General features: G+C 43.2%; 1 protein-coding gene across 7 annotated transcripts in view; it reads left to right on the forward strand.

Annotated features, from left to right (window-relative positions):
- The window catches only part of CDK18 (cyclin dependent kinase 18), a 96,299-nt gene that overhangs the window by 17,494 nt on the left and 55,819 nt on the right, over nt 1–22,986 (forward strand). For 6 of the 7 annotated variants that reach the window (XM_088674307.1, XM_060277100.2, XM_035121848.3 and 3 more), the window contains one exon: nt 4,454–4,578. The gene's annotated coding sequence lies outside the window, so the exon portion shown is untranslated. Of the gene's footprint in view, nt 1–4,453; nt 4,579–19,689; nt 20,426–22,986 lie in introns of those variants that run through there. The other variant, XM_088674310.1, reaches the window with a different exon arrangement.

Below are 22,986 nucleotides of genomic sequence, written 5' to 3' on the forward strand. Positions count from 1 at the left end.
TTTGCAAGAGGGAAGGTGTAGAAAAGCAAAGCTCATTCTGCGACGAAAGCCACCCACCCACCCACCCCTGTTCACAAGTACATCTGTCTTCACAATTATGCATCTGTGCTGCCAACTTGCTTCCAGATACCAGTGGAGTCCCTAGCATAGCTAAATACCAAAAGGTTGCTGCTTCCATTTTATAATGAACTACATGATTTGTACTGTTCTTGCAAATGAATATAGAGGGCTAGAAGGTACTAACTATTGAAAGCAAGCATTTATTTTTCTTCACTTTCCTCAGAAATTTCAAATTAGCTCTATACAGGGACAATTTGATGTCAATTGCTGTCTGGTCACTTCCTGGCGACCTGTTTATTCTTCCTGATTTGCTTGCACAAAGTTTGCAGAGAGGCTTAGCAGGATCATATCAATATATTGTTGCCCAGTGATTTTCTCATCACTTCCCTTACTGCAAGAAGACTGGGTGAAAGTTCAGGATTTGGAAGCAGGGTTGGTGCACATGGACCACAAATCCACATTAATTGCCCAAACTGAACTTGTCAGTATGTGACTGGATCCCACCTGCAAAGGAGCAAGCCATTTGTGCAAGCTCCACACCTGAACCAGGAAATGCTAGTCAAGCCCTATTGATCTCCATAGGACTTGTGTTAATCATATCCTGTTTATATTACAGGGACTTAAGCATGGTATGGCTTCTATCCTTTGCACGTTTTATTTGAATTCAGTGGGACTTACTTCTGACTAAATATTCATTGTGTTGCTCTGTTGCTGTCTTTGGATTGGGCCCCTAGTATAAAGGTCAAATGTAGCTTACTTCAAATCGCTAATGGTGCACCATGAAGGAAAGAGTTCAGCTAAGTGCAGAGTGGGCTGGTAAGACATCAAACCACAGAGACTCATGTAAAAGAATTTATAGGAATGTAGAGTTTTAGCAGGCTGTAATACTTTGCCTCCAATACAGCGTAGGGTGGGTCTTACCAAGCTTCACCAAACCTGAGGAATGTCCACCAATTGAGGGCAAATGAGAACATTCAGGGAGTTCATTTGAGGAAACTGTTCTGCTGCAGTGATCTTTTCAGCCTGGCTTAGAAATAGGTACTTCATCTGAGCTCTTACCAAATGTGCGGCCTCAAATCAATCAGGCGTGCATGAGATGTTGGAACATGATGCCTGTCTCACTCTCTTGCTGTGGTTTTTATTTCCCTTGCTGCCTACCAATTTGTTCTGGAAAGTAATGGGCACAACTCTCCTAATTTCTAATAACTTCTCACCACCTCCTTCTACCCCTCGCTAAGCCTGCAGCAATTATTCTCCCAACTGAAGTAGAGCAAACCCACCCACACTGCATGCTTTCAACAAAGAATGGAAACTTCCCCAGAGACAATTGCAAATGATGCTCCAGGCATCCCACTGCCTGGAACAATGTGGGCTGTGTGTTGCAGGAGCTACTGGCAGGGGCAGACTTTGGTAATATGGCGCCCTGACTGAGGACAAAATTGGGCACATGCCCCTAAATATTTCTTATTTTCACAATAATTCCTTTTGGTACAGTTGCTTTTTGAATGGATCTTATTAGTAGGTACCTGTATAAATATATGTTGTTGTTGTTGTTGTTGTGCGTCTTGGCTTAGCATCCTGTGCAGGAGAGCCACCTGCACCACCCTAAATCTGGTGCTGCTACTGGGTAAGACTTAGAGCTCCAAATTTTTGCTAGTAAGAGCAGTGATTTGGTGTGGAGGGAAATTAATTTTGTTTCGTTAACTGATGTTGATTATGTCATATTGAAGAGTTAGAAATGTGTGGAAATATTAATAAAACACAAGATTAGACTCTGATGAATGTGTCCTCTCAGCTCAGCTGATTATATAAACAAGCAACTATTTTTCCGTATGCGTGCCTTATTTTGTTTTTGTGCATTGTTTTATTTTTATTTTTAGTATGGCTTGAGGCCTCAACAGCTGGAGGTGGCCCAGGCCTCCCTGGACCTCTAATTTGCATATGCAAGATAGCACTCACTGCAGAACAAATGCTACAGATAAATTGCTACGGTAGTTCACATGTCAGCTATAGGGAAACACTGTTAGATGTTGTATCCCTGAACTTGCATAGAGAAGGGGGTTGAGATAGTCCGTGCCTGCTGATCCCGTTATTGATGCATGTTCATTGTAACGTCTGAAAGAACCTGAATGCCTGTGAGTAACCTGGGACCCTTGAAATAGGCAGAGCCCTTATTGTGCAGACAGAGCCTACATAAGCACACTTGGTCAGCATATAGGCTCTTTCAGGCATTGTGCTGAAATTGCATCAGGTGAGGGGACAATCTTTACCCCTCAGAGTTCAGAGTATGACTGAGCAGGGCTTAAATGATGTCATTACGTGACACTGAGTGGCATGTAGATTCAAGTGTGAATCAGACTGGTTTTTTTGTTTTTGTTTCTAAATAAAATAGAATCTGAATTCTAAATGCAGTTCCCACTGGGTTGCTACTGGTCATTTCATATTGCTTGGCAGAATAAGGAAACCAGAACTTCCAGATCTGAAAGTATGGAATATCTGAATAATCAAATCCCATTGTATTTCTTTGTATGACTTTTTTAGAATTGGAAAGAGAACATAAGCAAGTTATTTAGATTGTAAATTGCTCAGAGGTGGAGGAGAATGTCTTCTGTTCTATAACTTCTACAAATAATCCTTAATATGCTTAACAAAAATGACAATAACTATGTCTTCAATTACAGGTCTCCTACCTTTTTATGAAATTATATCCGTGAGTTAATAGTGAAACAAATATGCAGGGAAATGCATGAATGAAAGGGACACAGCAAAACAACGGGAAATTTAAGGACTGAACATTCTAATTTTATTCTGCTGGAATTTTGTTCAGAATATATTTCCTTTTGATTCAAATGCAAAGTGATAACCTAATTTAAGAGGCAGTATGTGTCATAGTGATTTAATCAAATTAGTAGTTGAAGTCTGTCATTCTTCAAAGTCTGCGATTACATAGTTTACCCATGTCAGCAGATATTCAAATTACCTGGAACATCCTATAAGGCACCTGGGACTGGTGAGGCAGGAGGTGCCCTCAGGAGACCAGTTTGGGCAGCCACCTGTTATTCTATAGCCTAGGGCTATGTTGCCTCTTAACCCATTTGTGAAAAAGTCCTTACAGACCTGAGACCTTCTGCTTTTAGCTTGTGACAAGGCCCAGTGGTGTGAACTTTCAGGTTTAATCATAGCAACCCCTAGAGCAGGGGTTTCCAGTGGGAGAAGAAGAAGAGTTTGGATTTGATATCCTGGTTTATCCCTATCCTAAGGAGTCTCAAAGCGGCTAACAATCTCCTTTCCCTTCCTTCCCCACAACACTCTGTAAGGTGAGTGAGGCTGAGAGACTTCAGAGAAGTGTGACTAGCCAAAGGTCACAGTACACCCACCAGTATCTCCTAAGTCACCCTTGAAAGGTCTCAGGAAATATGCCCTCAGAAATCCACAGTACTCAAGAAACTATTCAATCTTCCTGCTCAGTTCCTGTTTGTACTGGCTCAGCCATTTCTACATTGAACACCCCCCTTGAATCTTCCCTTGTGTCACTAGATTCCAGAATTGGGCACCCTCCCTTTCATCCATTCTGAACAGGGGAGAGGTGCGATGAGCTTTTTTATGTGAGCAAGTGCTGATGGAGGTGCCTTTCCCCCCATTTATTGGGGGTGGGGACATGTCTATACCATTTTGTAGTCCTCTATTCCCACCCCCACCCCACCCCGCTTTTTTAGAGGTGGCAGCCATTTTCTGTTATGCAACGTTTGTGGCTGGTGCCCAGAGCACTTTTCTCAAAATTCCATATGCGTCTACTGACCCCAACCCCTTCAGTGATCCAATTTAGCCTGTTTATATTACAGTACTTATATTTATTAAACAAAGCCAAACATCTTGAAGCTGCTAAGCTTGCCTAATATTGCATTTGCAATTAGTGTACATTCATTGTTACTAACAGACTTATGAAACAGAAAATTTTCCACTGAAAGTTTTCTGCCCCACATCACTGACTGACCTGAAATATATCTTTTGGGAGGAAGGTTTTGAACTTGTCCAAAATCCAAAACATAATGTTTGACAGTGGAACGGACTCCCTCAGGAGGTTGTGGACTTTCCTTCACTGGATGTTTCTAAGCAGAAGTCGGGTGGTTCTATGCTGCTCTGGACCCCTGCTTGCAACCCTACCAATCCTCCTTTCACCCTGAAATAGCTTTCTCACAACCCTTTTCCAGACTAGCTTGCCTTATTATGGCACTTTATCAGTAGAACCCAATTAAATACATCCGCCCACACTCATAGAGGCCCCCAAAGCAGACTATGCACTTTTGAAAAAAGAAAACATTTTTAAAAGAACTGAAATAAATGAACAAGAGCTGGCTATGACAGGCTGTTTGGTTCTTTGTCTTTTTTACAGAATGCAGTGCAGGTCTGGCTATTGTGCAGTAAAACAGCATGCAGCATACGTAGAGGAGATCCTTTGGCAATAAGTAATTGGAGGGAAAGGGCACTCCTGCAGTGATCCTTGGTGTGACGGAAAAGGTAAGTACACAAGAACACCCTTCTTTACCCTCCTTTTAACTGTTCTTTCGTGATCATTTGTGATAATGGTGGCATCGGGGTGGTTATACACAATCCTGTTTTTAATATTGTTTGGACCTTCAAAAGTTTTGGGTTGGACATACTGCTTCATTTCCAGTAGTGCATGTCCCATAGCTTCCTGCTGAAATCCTGTGACTCTGGGGGCGGTCCCACTTTTGTTGTACTACAGTAATCCCTCGACTTACGAATTTAATCCGTTCCGAATGCACATTCGTAGGTTGAAAGGTTTGTAAGTCGAAAAAAGCAGTTTCCCACAGGAATGCATTTGAAACGGAAAAATTCGTAAGTCGAGTAAACCGCATCTAAAATTTGTAAGTCAAAAAAACCCCATCTAAACTGCAATGGTTTTCTTTTCGGATGTCGGGGAAAAACGTAAGCGTGTGGCCATTTTTTTTCCATTCGTAACTCAAAATTTTCGTAAGTCGAGTACTTCGTAAGTCGGGGGACCACTGTATACTGAAAGCGTGCCCCCTGGATGGCCATAATGGGATAGCATAAGTGAAGCATCGCAAAACAACCAAAAGTAAAATGGTGTACGGGTGTTCTGTAATTCCACCTCTAATGCACTATGGTTGTGTCAATGACATATTGTAGAACACCCTCCTCAAAAGCAGCAGTCTGGAGGGACCCTGATTTTGGGCTGTATCTCTATCGTATGCCACTTTGAAACTGTGGTATTAAGCAGTATTCAACTTATTTCAACAAATGTCAAAATGCTGTGGTATTATAGAATGGGGATGACATCACAAAAACTCACACAAAACATTACCAAAACAGCATTAAAAAGACCAGCCTAAAATAAATGTTAAAATTGAATATGAAAATAGCAAAGAGAAAGCCATTTAGAATTTAGAAGAGAAATCTATATCAGAATGCAATAAAATATATCAGTCAAATTTAAAGGGCCTGGAAGAGTACAAAGGTCTGTACCTGCATTGCAAAGACTATAACAAAGGCTCTTGAAGGGAGGGGGCATAATCCACAACTGAATGACAGAGTAGTTTAGCCTTTGACAGGGGGGGACACACTGTTTGGTTTCCTGGCTTTGTATGATGTGGCTGTGTAGCAGCTTTAAGTAGCATAGATTGGGAGCCCCACGACAGTGAGACTTATGCGGCTAGTGTTATGCAGCAGCAGCAGCACTGCTGCTACACCAGCTTCTGAGAGTAATCTATTATTTATTGCCCCTGTTGCAAAACTGGTTCATTAAGCCAGGATAAGAAAATGGGGTAACTGCCGTCTTTTATTACAGCTCCTGCTGCTGAGTTCTTACTAGGCGGAAAGTCCAGGGAATATTGTACCCTTTGGCCTTTAGCTGGAGATTTGGCTTTCTTCTGCAAAAGCAGAAGAGGCTGCTAACCCCATGCTACTGGGGAAGGCAAAGTTGGACTCCTCTTCCACCGACCCACCCAGGTTTGTGGGAGGATTGGGCAAAATGCCAGGTCATCTGATAGAGAAATAAAGGCTGATCCATTGGGACGCTTCCTTGTGTGACAGATGGTTCATGCTAAAATTCACTGCCCTGCATAATTATTAAAGGTGCTGGGGCCCTATCATTTTTCATCTGACCAGCCTAATGTTCATTTTAGTGGCTGCCCTGTTCTGGTCCCAAGGAGAAGCACTCTGTGCATGGCAGCAAGGAGAATTAGCAATTTGACTCTGTGGGGGCTGGTGGTGAACTGAGTCCTATTGAGCACCTGCCTCCAGCCCGTTTGTTAGGCTCCACCCCCTTCCTTGGAGCACTAGAGATTCTGAAAAGGGCCAGCCTCCTGGTCTAAAAACCCACGTTTCTCCTTTGCTCCATGATTTCCCACTTGGTGCACTCCCTATGGTATTGGAATGGGAAGGGTGCTTGTGAGGGTGTCTGCCCTGGTTCTATGGACCTTGTTGCTGTGGGATGTGGTCCAGTGTGCCCCTGGTCACCAGCATCAGGCTCAGAACCTGAAGCTGCTCCATAAGATAGGGTACTAATGCCTAGGTAGTCACAATAGCCCCTTAATTGTTCTATGTAGTCATTTCAGTGTGGGCAGTGAAAACAAAATAACAATGCTATGCATTATATTTCTACAAAAGAACTGTTATTGATTCCCCCCCTTAAAAAATAAAGCATGCTTGCTGTTTGCTGCCTCCAGAAACAATATTTTCTTAATGGCATTTTGAAACTGATGGAGTTGAGGGACTGATTTGTGTCAGAATAAGCTTCATAATTCTGCCTTTAAAAACAATTGCAATATTTTCTCCATGTTTTCTGCTTGCTATGGACTGAGCTCCAAAACTATGAGTAATCCAAGATAGACCAAGAGATTATCCTGAAGCATAGGGTGCCAGTAGAAGAATAAGCAACCTTGAAAAGGTGCAGCAAGAATGGACCAGTGCAGGTTCATCTCACAAATTTGTTCATGGAATCATAGAGTTGAGGGTCATCAAGTCCAACCCCCTACAATGCAGGAATCTCAACTTAAACATCCTTGACAGATTGCCATCCAATCTCTGCTTAAAAGGGAAATAGACGAACTTTGTGAATGTGTGTGTTGCTTGAATGGTAACCTCTGGGAGGTGGCTTGTCACATCTGACTGCAAGAGAAGATGTCAAATTAGAACTGTGTGAACACACAGGGAGAACAGGGAGCACCAGCCCATTCTATTTCCTGTTCCACCTGTATTATGTAACATCCAGAATTATCCTTAGCCTGCATCCCTTTGCATCATTCCAGATCATATGTAGGTCTGTGTGTTATCCACATGCCTGCAATTGCAGCTTGGAAGCTTGAATTTTTGGTGCTGAGAAGATCTATGTTATGATTATTGGCACTTGATTAACTTTTTATTGGGGGGGGACAGGTCCCTTTACATTTCTGAAAAGGTAGCTGATTTTTCTTCAGAGTGGCAGTTTATAGCTTTGTGGGGATGCCAAGTTAAATTCTTCAGCACAGCAAATTTTTATTTGACAGAATGCCAAGTTTTAATAATTATTTTAACTGTGTAATATATTTTATTCTGTGTTGTTTTCTAATGGCTAATGGCTTCAGCTTCATTAAATAAATAAAAGATAACAATAACATGTTATGATTACGGTGGCCAGATGGAAAAGAGAACAGAATCCCTCACCTTTAATAGTTGTGCTGGATGCTGAAATTCCCACTTGTAAGCTTGCAGCCCTGATTACGGTAGTTAGTTAGTTAGTTAGTTAGTTAGTTAGTTAGTTAGTTAGTTTAGTTTTTTAAAAATAAAAACATGTTTCTAGTCCTTCTGATTGCAAAAATAGCTCCTCTCCTCCAGCCACTGGCACTTGCTTAACATTGCTAGCTGAAGCAGACATGTATAACTGCCTGTAAAATAATCTGGCATTTGTATACAAACTTGGGTAATGTATGCAGACCGTAGAACTAGAGTTTATATTCGATTTTTGCTTTGCAAAGTAAACCCATCTCTGAGACCAACTAAGTTTTTATTTTGGTATGAGCTTTCGTGTGCATGCACACTTCTTCAGAAGGAGAAGTGTGCATGCACACGAAAGCTCATACCAAAATAAAAACTTAGTTGGTCTTTAAGGTGCTACTGAAGGAATTTTTTTATTTTACTTCGATCCAGACCAACACGGCTACCTACCTGTAACCATCTCTGAGAATCAGTCATTCATGCACTTTTCCCACCTCCTAGCCAAACACTTGCTTTTTCCTTTGAGCTGTGAACTGAGCCCAAGAGACTTGCTTCTCTTAATTGCTCTGTCTCGCTTTCTTTCCAAGCCAGGAATAGAAGCCTGATACCTTGGATCCCACTCCCTCTGCTTTAATCACTTGCTCCCACATGACACTAAGAAGAAATAATTAAGGACAGCGCAGAGGAAAAGTAAGATGGCTAGTCTTAGCTGTCGCAAGTAGCAGAACCTCTGCTCACTAAAGGGCAGCATTCTTAACTTGCAGTCGTCTCCCCACTATTTCCTTCTGTGGTTGGATTGATGGCAAGCTGACATTTTCGATGTCTGAAGTGGAACAGTCATAGGCTTTTCATGACTCTGGGGATCCTGGGAGCTCTGTGTGGACTGGAGTGTGGCAAGGATGTAGAGATAATGAAAGCATTAATTAAAAATAGGAAAGGGAAAGAAAGAAGTAGCCAGCCTACACCAACCCACAGTGTCTGTATGGGAGCTTTTTATTGTAGTGTCAGTGCCACTTCTGTGCTTCTCAGTGTTGACTCATTGCCTGGGGAAAATAGCCAAGTGATTTGGTTTGAGGATGTGTGTAGATTTAGGCAAGATTGGGTCAGTAAATGCACTGCCGAGATCACCTTTGATGTTGGAGAAGTCATTTTAAGGCTTTGCACAGGCATATGATTTGTGGTTTGTGATAATGTGCTAAAACACTGATTGGCGCACCTCAACGTTCAGTTAACATATTCAGTTAACATAATGTGTTCAGTTAACATAATCCATAAGCTTTTGAATACTTCTTTAACTTTCCCCATTGGAGGACGAAGTAGCAGTGGTTGCAAGCAATGAACCAAGCGGGTTATGTTTGGAAGACTGAGTGAGTGGCTCCAACCAGTGATTGATTCACTGACATGCCTGAAAGTCCAGGTTTGAAGGTAAGTTCAGAGAGCATATGATGAGCACTCTCTGGGCTGTCTTGATCTTATTTCTGTCTTCAGCCTTTCATAATTTTTTGACCTGGTCCATATGGACACTTGCAGTACATTAGGCTTGCATGTGAGTAGCTGTGCATAGCATCACTGCGCACTTGCCCTTCCAGATGGATGATTAGCTTTGTGCTCAGGGTAAGCAGAACAAGTTTAGAATGGGGGGTCCAGAGCTGAAAATGTTTGAGAAACACTGCCTCCAGCCTTGCTCCAGGCTGTCTCATCCCCATAGTCCACAAATGACATTCCATTTTTCAAAACATTATTTAGTCTCCCTGCTTGAGCCTGAAAGTAAAAAAATTAAAATTAAATCCTACGATATGGAAAGACTGAAGGATGGAGATTTCAAACCACATCTCCATGTGTAGTGGAGGAGTAGTGCTGTGGCTTTATAAAAATCATCCCTTGATCCTCTCTTGATAGATGCTGCTGTAGTTCTGTGAACCTCTGTGGTGATAACACTGATTGATACTGGCTGAAGGCGTGTGATCCTTTGAAAAGTAGGAGTGTACCATGCAAAATGCTGACACAACCAACTTCTTTACAGTTCAACAAGAGCCCCTCTAGGAAAGCAGACAATATGGGTATTGAACAAGCCATGGGCACTGGGGTGTGACTTGACAAGCTGGCACATAGTAGTACATTACCCGGCCAAGGGAAACACAAGATGCATTTTATCACGTCCAGTAAAATAATTGATTCCTGGTGTAGATTCATTTAATGAGGTTTAAAAAAAAGAAAGAAAGTTACTGTCATTTTAGTGTCTCCTGTCTGAGCTGCTCCGCTCTTGTCAGGCTAGTATGAAAGGCCTTAGACTGAGATAGCCCTGCACTATCTGCCGGTTTCTCTCTCTTTATGCAGAGGTGAATATACCAAAATGAAAGCAGCCCCCTCTATTCTGCTTTATAGTGCTGCTCCCATTACTGGACGTTGCTAGGTCTTCAGTGAAACGCAGGTGAAGCTGCTCCCTTTGCTTCTTATACGCACATCCTCATTTCAGTTTAAAGACTCTCATCTTCAAGGGCCTTGGGCATGCCTATACACCATCCCAGACTCAACACTTGCAAAGACACCAACCTTGATCACTCCCTTCTTAAAACAGCAAAAAGCCTGGAGTCTTCCTGCTGGGCAATTTACTGCACAAGGAAGGAACGCCCATAAAACATCTGCGGACTTACTTGTTGCTGGTAAATCTCTTGAGCCGAAGAGAATAGGCTTAGATTCCCAGGTGGAGAGAAGTTGACACAAGTGATGAATCTGATTACAAGTGAAGAATGAAGGCCAGGGGATCTCTAAGGCAGGCAAAAGGTGTGTGTGCTTCTCATGCTTCAGTAAGAGCTGGTTCATACTTCTTGCATTTGTTATACATTCCACAGAAGTGGGCTGTTGCTCATAGAAGATTATGCTGCAACATATTTCTTAGTCTTTAAGGTGTTGCTAGATTCTTGTTTATTTTGAGGGTGGATGTGACACTCAACATGAGACTCAAAGTTTTGCCTTTCATTGAATATGATCCTTCTTTCTTCCCACCCTCCTTCACTTGTGTGAATCTGAAATTTCCAATATATACCACTTACTTTCCCTGCCTTCTTGATTGTCTTGTGCTGACTGTTGTTTGTATGCACAGCATGGGGCAAAGGCTCAGAAGGCTGTGTTATGAAGTACCCCTAATATCCATATTTTGCCGCAATAGCTTGTCCCTGATCAGGAAAACTTTGTTTTGGTCTGGAGTAGTAGTAATAATAATAATAATAATAATTTATTATTTATACCCCGCCCATCTAGCTGGGCTTCCCCTGCCACTCTGGGCGGCTTCCAACAAACATTAAAATATCACAGATTAAAAACTTCCCTAAACAAGGCTGCCTTTAGGTATTTTCTAAATGTCAGGTACCGGTAGTTGTTTATCTCTCTGACCTCTGATGGGAGGGTGTTCCACAGGGCGGGTGCCACTACCGAGAAGGCCCTCTGCCTTGTTCCCTGTAGCTTTGCTTCTCGCAGTGAGGGAACCGCCAGAAGGCCCTCGGCGCTGGACCTCAGTGTCCGGGCAGAACGATGGGGGTGGATACGCTCCTTCAGGTATATTGGACCCAGGCCGTTTAGGGCTTTAAAGGTCAGCACCAACACTTTGAATTGTGCTAGGAAATGTACTGGGAGCCAGTGCAGGTCTTTCAAGACCGGTGTTATGTGGTCTCGGCGGCCGCTCCCAGTCACCAGTCTAGCTGCCGCATTCTGGGTTAGTTGTAGTTTCCGGGTCACCTTCAAAGGTAGCCCCCACATAGAGCGCATTGCAGTAGTCCAAGCGGGAGATAACCAGAGCATGCACCACTCTGGCGAGGCAGTCCGCAAGCAGGTAGGGTCTTAGCCTGCGTACCAGATAGAGCTGATAGACAGCTGCCGTGGACACAGAATTGACCTGCGCCTCCATGGACAGCTGTGAGTCCAAAATGACTCCCAGGCTGCGCACCTGGTCTTTCAGGGGCACAGTTACCCAGTTTAGGACCAGGAGTGGTGGATGGGGATGGAGAGACAGTAAAAGAAGGTGACTCTCGGTGACCTTCATTCTGAGCATTTATTCTGATTTGTTTGCAGGCAGGTTAGATGACATTGATGATACTTAATGAACATTCACTTGTGGGGAGGTATACTGTGTTGAATCAAAGCAACTGTTGTCCCACAATTTCCAGTGCATTTTCGTGTCACTTTATTTGTTGCGAAAAGTCTGGTATTTGGCAAAAGTAGGTTTATTGCGCAAGAATTTCTTCCAAAAGAGCCTGCAGCTAGACTGCCATCACCCTCCTAAGTGCCTTACCTAAAAAATTAGCATTAGTGACTTTTCAATAGTTGTCACTCCAGAGAGGGTAACACTTCTTTAAGAGTGACCACACTCAAAGTCTCTGGCAAACTTGTCATAGCACAGACCTCTTAGAGTCCCAGCACTCTGTGGACAGGCGTCAAGCATTCCCTTCACCACATGGGAAAACTCTGCTGCTTGGCTGTTTGTGGATGTGGTGGAGGCAGCAAAGTAAGCAAAGTTAATAACTTTAATAAATATGCAAGTGCCCTTTTGATACGATCAAATGACTTGAGATTTATCTTGGTTGCCCTTGACTACATTACCCCTTGAAGTGCCAAATTCTGGAGCATGTTCAGGTTCAATGTTAAACGTTCCTAAAATAAGTGCCAGGCTTGCATGCATACTGTATGCTTCATAACATTTGGGTTCTTATCTGTGCTGCTTGACTTGTGGTGAAGTATGTCACTTCCATTTACTTGAAAGTAGTTTGGTTTTTTAGCACTAGGAGATCTCAGATGCATCCAGAAGGCAACCCACTCTTCTACATATGTACTGAAATGCATGACCAGGCAAATGGGAAGCTGCAAGTACATTCAGTCCATGTAGCTGTGGCTGGGTGCTAATGGGAGCTGTTTTGATCCAACAACATCTGGGGCAGCAGGTTCCCCACCCATGATATAGATAGGGTAGAAATAGTCCCATTTCTAACCATGCTGAAATAGGGCAGAAGACAATTTCTGCCATTTTGGTCAGCCTAGCAAAAAGCTACTGCAACCCAGAAGAAGTTTTTCTTTCCTGTAACCAGTGCTTCCCCCCCCCCGGGGGGGTATGCTGGGGTACGCATACCCCCTAAACATTTTGTGAATCTTTGTACTTTTGTCCATTTACTGTATTTGTTTTTCCTGATTTGAACTATAAAATGGTGATTTTCTTGAGTCAAAATGAGAGTACCCCTAAGCATTTTTTAGGGGGCGGGGAGCACTGCATGTAACTCACATTGTTTTTGATCTCAGGCTTTAGCAGTTTGCTGCAAGAGACATATTGATGAGCAGGATGCCAATTGACTTCTTGCAGACAAGAATGTGACCACCTGGCAGGGAAGCTTTGTTTCCTTTTTGTCAGTGAGATGTCAAGACCCTGACTGAGTGGCAGGGTCCTGTGGAGAGAGAGATGAGCTGGTAAGGCAGGGAGTTTGCTCTGTCCTCTCTGTTCTCAGGTACTGAGTAATGGGCTCAGCAGCCACCATAGAGAAAGGCTTCTTACAGCTAAAAGTGATTTAACCCTTGCCCTTTCAAGTGCATAGCAAGATCTTGGGAAGGATTTTCTGCTCAGCTGGAGAAAACAAAGATAGGTTCATCTCCATGTTTTTGCCTCAAATAGTGGCAATCACCATGCTCAGGTATGTGCTTCAAACTCAAGGGGGCTGGTTTATTTGATACTTTTCCAAAGCCAGTTGTGCTTCCTTGGTTGGAGGGTTTCTCAGAAAGCCATCTTCTCATTGCTTTTTATAAGAAAGTCCTAAGTCTCCTTACAGCAAGGAGAACAGGATTCCTTCTGTATACTGGGTAGACTGACCATAACTTTCTCAAGACAACATTTTCCTGTAACATTTTCTTTCTTTTTCCATAAAGAGATGGTTACTTCACAGACATTTCTCTAAGTGTTCTCCATCTTTTCTCTTTGTTTGGGGAGGAGGGAGGAATGCAGCTGCCACAAACAGTTCTTCAGGATGACTCTAGATTTGGGGTATTCTGGATGATCTAAAATTGTCACCAGGCTGCCACCTGTGTTGCTGCTGCTGCAACTTTCAGCTGCAAGGGCCATAGCTCAGTGGTAGAGCATCTACCCTACATGCAGAAAGTCTCAGATTAAACATCTCCAGGTAGGGATAGGTGTGTCTCCTGTCAGTGTAGACATATACTGAGCTAGATGGACCTCTGGTCTGACATGGTGTAAGGCAGCTTTTGTAGTGGTTAAGAGTGTCGCACTAGGAACTGGGTGACCGGGGTTCAAATTCCCACTTGGACATGAAGTTCACCTGGTCACCTTGGGCCAGTCATTCACTCTCAACCTAGCCAACTTTGCAGGGTTATTATGAGGATAAAATGGGGAGGAGGATCATGTATACCACCTTGGACTCCTTGGAGGAAAGGTGGAAATGTATTAAATACAGTGGTACCTTGGTTCTCAAACTTAATCCGTTCCGGAAGTCCGTTCCGAAACCAAAGCGTTCCAAGGTGTGCTTTCCTATAGAAAGTAATGCAAAATGGATTAATCCATTCTAGACTTTTAAAAACAACCCCTAAAACAGCAATTTAACATGAATTTTACTATATAACAAGACCATTGATCCATAAAATGAAAGCAATAATCAGCGTACTGTACTGTACTATAAAATAAATAAGACAGTACAGTGGTACCTCGCAAGACAAAATTAATTCGTTCCACGAGTCGTTTCGTGTTGCGATAATTTCGTCTTGCGAAGTGCAGTTTCCCATAGGAATGCATTGAAATTTAATCAATGCGTTCCTATGGGGGGGAGTGCAAAAAAAGGCGCCGACTCACCCGCCATGGCCGCTCCGGAAGTTCTTAAGGCTCTGGGGAGGGGGAAGCAGGAGGAGGGCCAGGGAGAGGCTCCCTCCCTCCTTCCCCAGCAGCCGGACCCTTGCGCCCAAGCAGATAGACAGCTCGTTCGCACGTAGGCAGGCAGGCTTAAGGTGAGTGAGGGGGGATCTGGCTGCTGCGGAAGCCGGGCGATGGCGGGCGGCAGAAGTGCGAGGCGGCTGGGCTCCGGGAGATGCCGGGCGGTAGAAGCACGAGGCGGCTGGGACTTTTGTCTTGCGAAGTTTTGGCAGTCTTCTGAGTCTGCCAAAAGAATCGCAAAACGTCGTCGTCTTGCGATTTTTTCGTGCCGTGAGGCGTTCATCTAGCAAGGTACCACTGTATTATAGATGATAAACAATTTTTTTAAAAAAATTCTTACCTGCACTGATGATAGTCATTGTTTGGATGGGGGGCTTTTATCCATTTTTGCAGTTACACAATCAATCAATCAGTAGCTGAACTGGGTTCCACACAGTCACAAAAACAAATTAAATGTCCGCATTGGACATTTGGCTTCTGAAAAACCTTCAAAAACCATTCAAAAACACTTCCAGGTTTTCAGCATTTGAAAACCAAGAAATTTGAGAACCAGGGTACCACTGTAATAGTAATAAACTTTAGGGAAAGAGAAGCTGTGCTACTGCTTCTGCTAATTGTGAACTCTACTTCTGAGAAATGACTGGAGAAATACTCTGCTGCCCTGTAGAAATTAGGAGAAAATGGCACCCCCAATTTCTCTGCCCACAAATTATGGCAGGACATAAGAGACCATTTGCACACAGTTCTAGTGTGGGATGAAGGCATGAATTGCAACTGACTTTCACTTCCCTACACCACTGCAAGACTGAATGTTGTGGCTGGAAGAAACAGGGAGTGGAATGGTTGTGGGGAGCAGGTCCTGGGTGTGTGGGCAGAAGTGGGGATTACAGGATTAGCGGTGCAAAGGATGTGAGTAGGGGTCTAAACCACTGAAGAGGAACTAGGGCTTTCCAAACATTTTTTTTGCTGGATTTTTTTCTAAAACAACAATCATGTGTACACCACATGTACTCTACCTGCAGTGTTGACAAAACCACATTTCCTCACAATAACTGTGGTTGCATGGAAGTGGAAATAAAGGACAGCTTCAGTTCAGTCTAATATCACTGGCTCACTTCTTACAACTGTTGTCCTTAATGAACATTTGGGCAGCCTTAAACATTTGTCAAATTAAGCACCAAATGGGATGTGGATTGCAAAATAACCTTGAGATTCTATCCTCCTGCAGTCCTCCTTTAACCACCAGCAGGGTGTTTGTGCTTGACAAAAATTGTCCTTTCAGCATTTCCTGAGCTGGGAGAAATGGTGTCTTCATTGGAGAGAGAATCTCACTAGATTCCTTTGTGCCTGCTGCCTTGTGTGTGTCTGTTGACTGCATTTTCTTTGTCACAATTCAAGTCAATCATTTGATGGCATGAAATTCCTTAGGACAAGGCTGAAATCACACTGTGTTTATGCTTCCTTTGACTTTTTAGAGACCCAGAGCAGCCTTGGGAGGTTGCAGGTTTAAAGGGGGTTGGAGGAGGACTGCTTAACCCTTTCCCTTCCATCCATTTTTTTATGTTTGGTGCCCCCCAAGCTGCTTTAACCCAACGATAGGAAATAATACAGTCACAGGGGGAAACCATGAATGTATCTAATTCCAACTGATGGCAGTACATAATTTATCCAAGAGATGGAAAAATTGTGTTTTATGCTTGCAGGGGCATAAACACCTTCTCAGCCCAGCCTTGAACACATTCATGAATGGGGGATATTTTCTACCCCACTTGAACTGCTTTCAGCTCCCAGATACTGCTGCAGTGGCATATGCGCTCAGGGGATAATAAACGCAATATTCATGCAGTAGCCATAGGTTGTCAGACTTCAAAGACCCTGCCTAGATTATAAAAGTGTTTTTGTTTTTTTGCATTTGCAATTGTTTGTTTGTTGCAGAAGATTCAGTCACTTTCCATGTTTCCTTTTCAGGGATGTCATGTTACATTTTCCCTCCAGCAATATTTTGTTTCCTGCGCAGCTGGTGATTCTTGCACAATTGGTACTCATGCGAACATGTGATGCAGCTTGATCATCCAGATAAACCAATATGCACTCCAATGTCATGCTCACTTCATTTAGTATTGGGGGTGATCAGCAAAGAGAGAGAGAGGGGGGGGCAGGGTAGTGCTCAGGGAGCAAATACGAAGTTGGGAATGTGTTGAAGGAGAAGACCATGCACATCACAAGCTGTCCACTGAAACATAAGGAATTGTTTGCCTTAATGAGCTTCTATCCCAGTAGTGGCTTTGAGTGTAAAACAAGTTGCCCCCCCCCCCAAAATGTGTTTTTTTCAGTCCTGAATATTGCATTGTTGTTGTTTTTTACTTACATCGTTTGTGTGCCACACCATAACATAAAGTTCTCTGGCTGTCTTGCTACGAATGCGTAAAAACACATTTTTATCAAATAAAAGGGGAAACTACATCAATACAGCAAATTGGAACTCACTGAAAACCCAAGATAAAATAATTTAAAATAAGAACCCAGTCTTTCCGGGTGGTGGTTTGTTTTTTTTGAAGGGTTTCTGGTAACAGAAAGGTCTTCACCTAACACTGGGAAATTCACAGAGATGGGTCTAGGCATTTCCAAAACTGTGGTGCACTGAAATGGCGCTCTCTGTGGTGGCTGCCAGTTGGAGCAGGTCCTCCAAATAGGATCTTAAGATTTGGGCAGACTTGGGCTTGGGAGCATTCAGAATTGAGATGCATTGTCAGAGCTAAACTGGCAGGGAACATTTTGATCCAGGACTCAATACTGGGCAAACCTTACCCCTTATTGTGTTTTGGCGTTTCGGAGCGCAAAACATTGTATGCAACTGAGTAATACTTGGAGTAAATCTATTAAAATAAGTGGATATAACTAGCACCCATTGATTTCAATGGGACTACTGTGAGTAGGGCTTTGTTGGCTACAACCCAAAGATATGACATAAAATAAAGTTGTGCTATTCTTCCCATGTAATTGCAGAAGCAAAGTTTAACATTTTGGGAAAGCATACGTTGAATGCTAGTTTGAGCTGTAGTTAGAAAGTGCACTTTTGGCAGTTGACTGTATGAAATCCATCCAGAGGGAGACAAGACATTTTGTGGCTCATTAGTAGGTAACCTGTTTTATACAGCTATAATGAAACCATCTGCCCCAAGTTGCATGCAGGCTGAGAGAAGAGTGAACCAAGTAGGTGGAAGGGAAATGCTGTCATAACCAGTGACAATGCTGATCAAGAACATGGGGAAAAAATGCTACGGCTGCAATCCTGTGGGTTCACTGGTCTATTTCCAGTCTATGCCACTTTTTCCTGTGTTCATTCCATTAGAAACTGCATTATTTTTAACAGCTGTTTTCCTCAAAGTATGCATTTTACCCTAAAATAAGCATTCTGGTATTTTTTTGAGCTGTAAACTGGATTGCAAAATTTGTAGAATTGCAAAACCCAAAAGATTCAATCCACATAATAGTCTAGGAAGCATGAATTAGTTTGGCTTGCTGAAAAAATGTGGGCCAAACAAAAACCTTGAGCATCCCAGTGTGCACACTTCCTCCCATTGGGCTCTGTGGGGCTCACATTGGATTAGGTTACATGGCAGAAACAGAACATGTGTCTATAGCATTTCCCCCATAAGTTTCATTCCATGAGCATATTCAGAAAAGGACATAGAGCCTGACCCTTGAGCTCATTCATGTCAGTGCAGATCTTTCAATAAACATTAAGGTGTCTTCAGTCAGGCTCTTGTAGCGTTCATTATGCATTGCTCTCTCAGGAAGCCCAGAGGTTCTTAGACTAGGTCCCCTTCCCCCGGAAAAAAAAAATCTCTGGGCTGTTCTACAGTTGCTTGACCTCCAAAGAAGCATGGCTTTTCTGCTGCCTGTTGCAAATTAAGTCTTAGATGGAAATTCTCTGGTGAACATATTCCGCTTATGGAGTGGGAAAAGGTTTCACAACCTCACTCTCTGGTCATCTTTTTCACCAGGACCTGTTTCTGTTGTGAAAGTGGCAATTATAATTTTAACAATAAATAAATAAATAAAATTTATATGCTGCCCATCTGACTGGGTTGCCCATCCACTCAGGGCAGCTTCCAACTATATATATATATATATATATATATATATATAGAGAGAGAGAGAGAGAGAGAGAGAGAGAGAGAGAGAGAGAGAGAGAGAGAGAGAGAGAAACATCAAACTTAAAAACTTCCCTATTCAGGGCTGCCTTCAGATGTCTTCCAAAAGTCATATAGCTGTTTATCTAACATCTGATGGGAGGGCGTTCCACAGGACAGGTGCCACTACCAAGAAGGGCTTGTTCCCTGTAGCTTTGCTTCTCGCAGTGAGGGAACCGCCAGAAGGCCCTCGGCGCTGAACCTCTGTGTCCAGGCTGGACAATGGTGGTGGAGACATACCTTCAGGTATACAGGGCTGAGGCAGTTTAGGGCTTTAAAGGTCAGCACTAACACTTTGAATTGTGCTCGCTCGGGGGTCACATAACTCGTGCTTCCCATTGCTGCTGGCCACCATTTCACAAAGTGGCACTTGCTCAGATTTGTGTTCAGTTATCACATAACCATATCTCACCAGTTATGATGAGGCATCGCCATAACGCCAAATCAGATTGAGGGCAGTGGTTCCTGTCTTCATTCTGGGGTGTTTTTTTAATGGTGCTGAACAACAGAAAGTGGTAAATTCATCTCTGTATGTAGCCCACACCCCACTGTGTATAAGGTGGCAAATTGAGGAGGGCATGTCAACTCAAGCCTCTTTGAAATTCCCACTGATGGGGAACTTTTGCTGTGCCACAGGTACAAGCTCTGTGAGCTTGAGGGTCTTGCAGCTGAAAGACCTGAAGCAGACAAATCCTTTGGGACAAGTATGTGAGATGAAACTTGACCCTGACAAATGTTGGGCAGGCTTTTTAGCAACCAGGCAGCACCCCTAGCAAAAAGTTGGAAGGCTTTCTGATTTATTACAACTATCGGTTAGAAGTACAGACTGAAACAGGGTGAACACTTGTTCTTGCAGGAAGCAAATGAGCAGCAACAGCCCCATCCATCTCAACTTGTGGACACTTTAATTGGAGTTCCCCCTGAAAGTGGCAGAAATGTCCCCGTCTAGTTAAGAGAAGCAGCTTAAGTTCTTGAGTTCAGGGAGTCATAAAGATAATGAATGCGTAATAGCCATGCACACAGCAACAGCACCTAACAATATCCTGTGATTTCTCAGCAACTATTTATACCCCCACTTCACTTCCTCTCTGAGCAGAGTTATATTTAGTAGTACATAACAAACAAGACATATGAAATGAAATCTTTCGCGGTCTGCAATTTCTGTGCTACCTTTGTTAGAAACCATTGATCCCCAGTACCTGTAGGCACAAAGAGGCAGAGCAAAGGGTCTTGTTTTTTAGCCAAAGCTTGTTTTAATCACTTAACTCCACTTTACCTTGAAGTGTGCACTGCAGCAGCATATCAGTAACAATGTATGGTAAGCAATAGGAGTGAGGAACCTGGTGACCTCCAGATGTTGTTGGAGTCCAAATCCTGATTGACTGTGCTAGCTAGGGCTATGGAGTACAGATGCTGAGAATTGTTCAGTAGCATTTGGAGGACCATAGTACTGTATACAGTGGTACGTCGACTTACGAACGACTTGACAACCGAATTTTTCAACTTACGAATGGAGGTAATGGCTGTGCGCTTACTAATGTCTCGACATTCGGGGGAAAACCGTGGCGGTTTTAGATAGGGATTTTTCGACTTACGGATTTTTAGGTAGGGTTGCTTCGACTTACGAATTTTTCCGTTTCCAATGCATTCCTATGGGAAATCGCATTTCCAATGGCGTTTTTCGACTTACGAATTTTTCGACTTACAAAGGTGCCTTCGAAACAGATTAAATTCATAAGTCGAGGCACCACTGTACTAGTTTTAAGAAGTGTTGCAAGATTTAGACTGGGAAGTACTCTGAACTATGTATGAAAGCAAAATGTTTCAAGAAAAGCAGCTCAGACACAGCCCTTTTGCAGGTGTTTACATTGCAACTGAAACAAAGGGTGCTTCGGGTAGGAGTCATTCAGCTCCAGTTTTCCTATGTGCATCATTGGCATGTTGGCTTCTGCACATTCCTACTTTTTCAGTCATGGCTGTCCATTGCTATTGTGCTGCTTGCCATCCACACCAGTAATGGTGTGTCCAGAGGTGTTTTGTGTGAGTTTGTCACTCCCTGTAGTCACTTCTTCTCCACCCTCTACTCCGTTCTTTTGTTCTTGGCAGAGGTATTTCTTTACCTGTACGCGCACAACTTAAAAAAAAAAATCCCAGGAAGTGTGCCAGAGCAAACTAAAGTTGTCAGCTTTAGTTATCTTATTTCACAATGCAAGATGGGGGCTTGTGCTTTTAGGGGGTGGGCAATGTAAATTTCCAGTTGTGTTGCTTTTAATTTTTAATGCTGAGGTGTTTCACAACCAGAGTGACATTTACCTGACTAAGGCTTGCACAAGAGTGATAAAGAGGTTATGCAAGACCTTTGTAATAACACACACAGCCCCCCCTCTCTCTCACACACACACACTTAAAGCCAGATTTATGAAGTGCAGTTCATAAAGTAATCTCAGTTGAGAGCACAACTCTTCCTAACCATGTTGAAATTGAATGTGCATTCAGCATCTAGCAGTTAGTGGAAGTAGCCAGTCTCATTGCAAACAAGATGATTGAGGTGTGCTCAGGTGAGTGTAGTGTTAGAGGCCACCCAAAGACACAAAACCACACATGTGACACACACACACACCCCAAAAAAACCACTGACAAGCTTCTACACCAGTAGTAACTACAGATGGATTTTTATTTATAGTTTTTTTTCTTGATGATCTTTCTGTGGTAAGGGGAAATCCAGATTAAATGTGTAAAAAAAAGCAGGGACTTGCATTTTGAAGATGACTTCATGTGGACACTGCAAAAACCTTCCATGCATGAGCAGGACTGATTGCATAATATACTCTGATTTGGAAGTTTCCAAAGTGGCTATTCTGTAGAGATGCTGGTCCAAGCCTGTGCTATTTTTTCTAGAATGAACGCCTCTCTTGTTCTCTTATAATGGCAGTGGCGCCTACCTGAGAGGTGCCAGACCTGAGTTCCGGCGAGTTCCGGCTGAAAAAAAAGCCCTGGTCCAAACCATTTTGAAGTCTGTGCAATCTAGGCAGACTTTTGTCTGCCCTGATTGCAGGAGCCCATTATGAATAAGTAGGTAATCACTATGAATGCCTGAGGACAGACCTTTCTGTTGTAGCCATAATATGCTGTGTATCTGCCTGGACCTAAAACACAATTGCCCAAATGCTACATGTATTGATGCTGATTCCTGCCAACAGCATTTAGCTTCATGTGAAATGGTCAAAATTGTGCATGAGGAATGCAATACAATACAACCTTTTCTCTACTGAGAGACCACATAAGATAAAATATATAGCATGTAGAGGTGTGGAAATCACAATTGCTGTCACACTGTGCCTGCTAAGCTGCCAGTGTGAGACTCAAAATGGCATGCATGCAAATCTAAATGAGTCTTCTCTGAACCTCCCTTGTCATTCATTGCACCTTCACCAGTACTGTACTTGACCGGTCCTGGCTCCACCCCTTATCGCTCCTTGCTTTTTCACTCCACTTGCCATGCCAGTCACAGGGACGTAAGAACCCGCCTTCCACTGAGACAGACCACAGGTCCACGAAGCTCAGCATTATCTATTATGAGTGGCAGAGGCTCTCTAGGGTCTGGGACAGTGTTTCCTAGTCCCATGCAGAGATGCCAGGGAACTGCATGCTGTGGCCCTTCTCCTTGAATCATTCCTTGAGTGATTTCAAGGCACATGATGCAGCAGGACTGGGAAGTGCCTGAATGGGATCCATTCCTTCCATGGAAGGAAAGTGAGGTGTATATATGTAATAAATAATAAGCCTCTGGGTATGGATTCAGATGAGAAGCTGAGGTGGCAAAACCTCAAAGTGCAGGTCATTCCTAGGATTGCAGTGACCTACTAGTACCAGTGGTGGAATTGCTGTATGTACTGTAATGGTAAGGCAGGAAGTCATCAGTTTGTTTATTTATTCCAGGCATCCCCAAACTTCGGCCCTCCAGATGTTTTGGACTACAATTCTCATCTTTCCCAACCACTGGTCCTGTTAGCTAGGGATCATGGGAGTTGTAGGCCAAAACATCTGGAGGGCCACAGTTTGGGGATGCCTGATTTA

This window comes from Zootoca vivipara, chromosome 7 (assembly GCF_965207765.1).
Source record: "Zootoca vivipara chromosome 7, rZooViv2.hap1.1, whole genome shotgun sequence".
In the NCBI taxonomy this organism is placed as follows: Eukaryota; Metazoa; Chordata; class Lepidosauria; order Squamata; family Lacertidae; genus Zootoca; species Zootoca vivipara.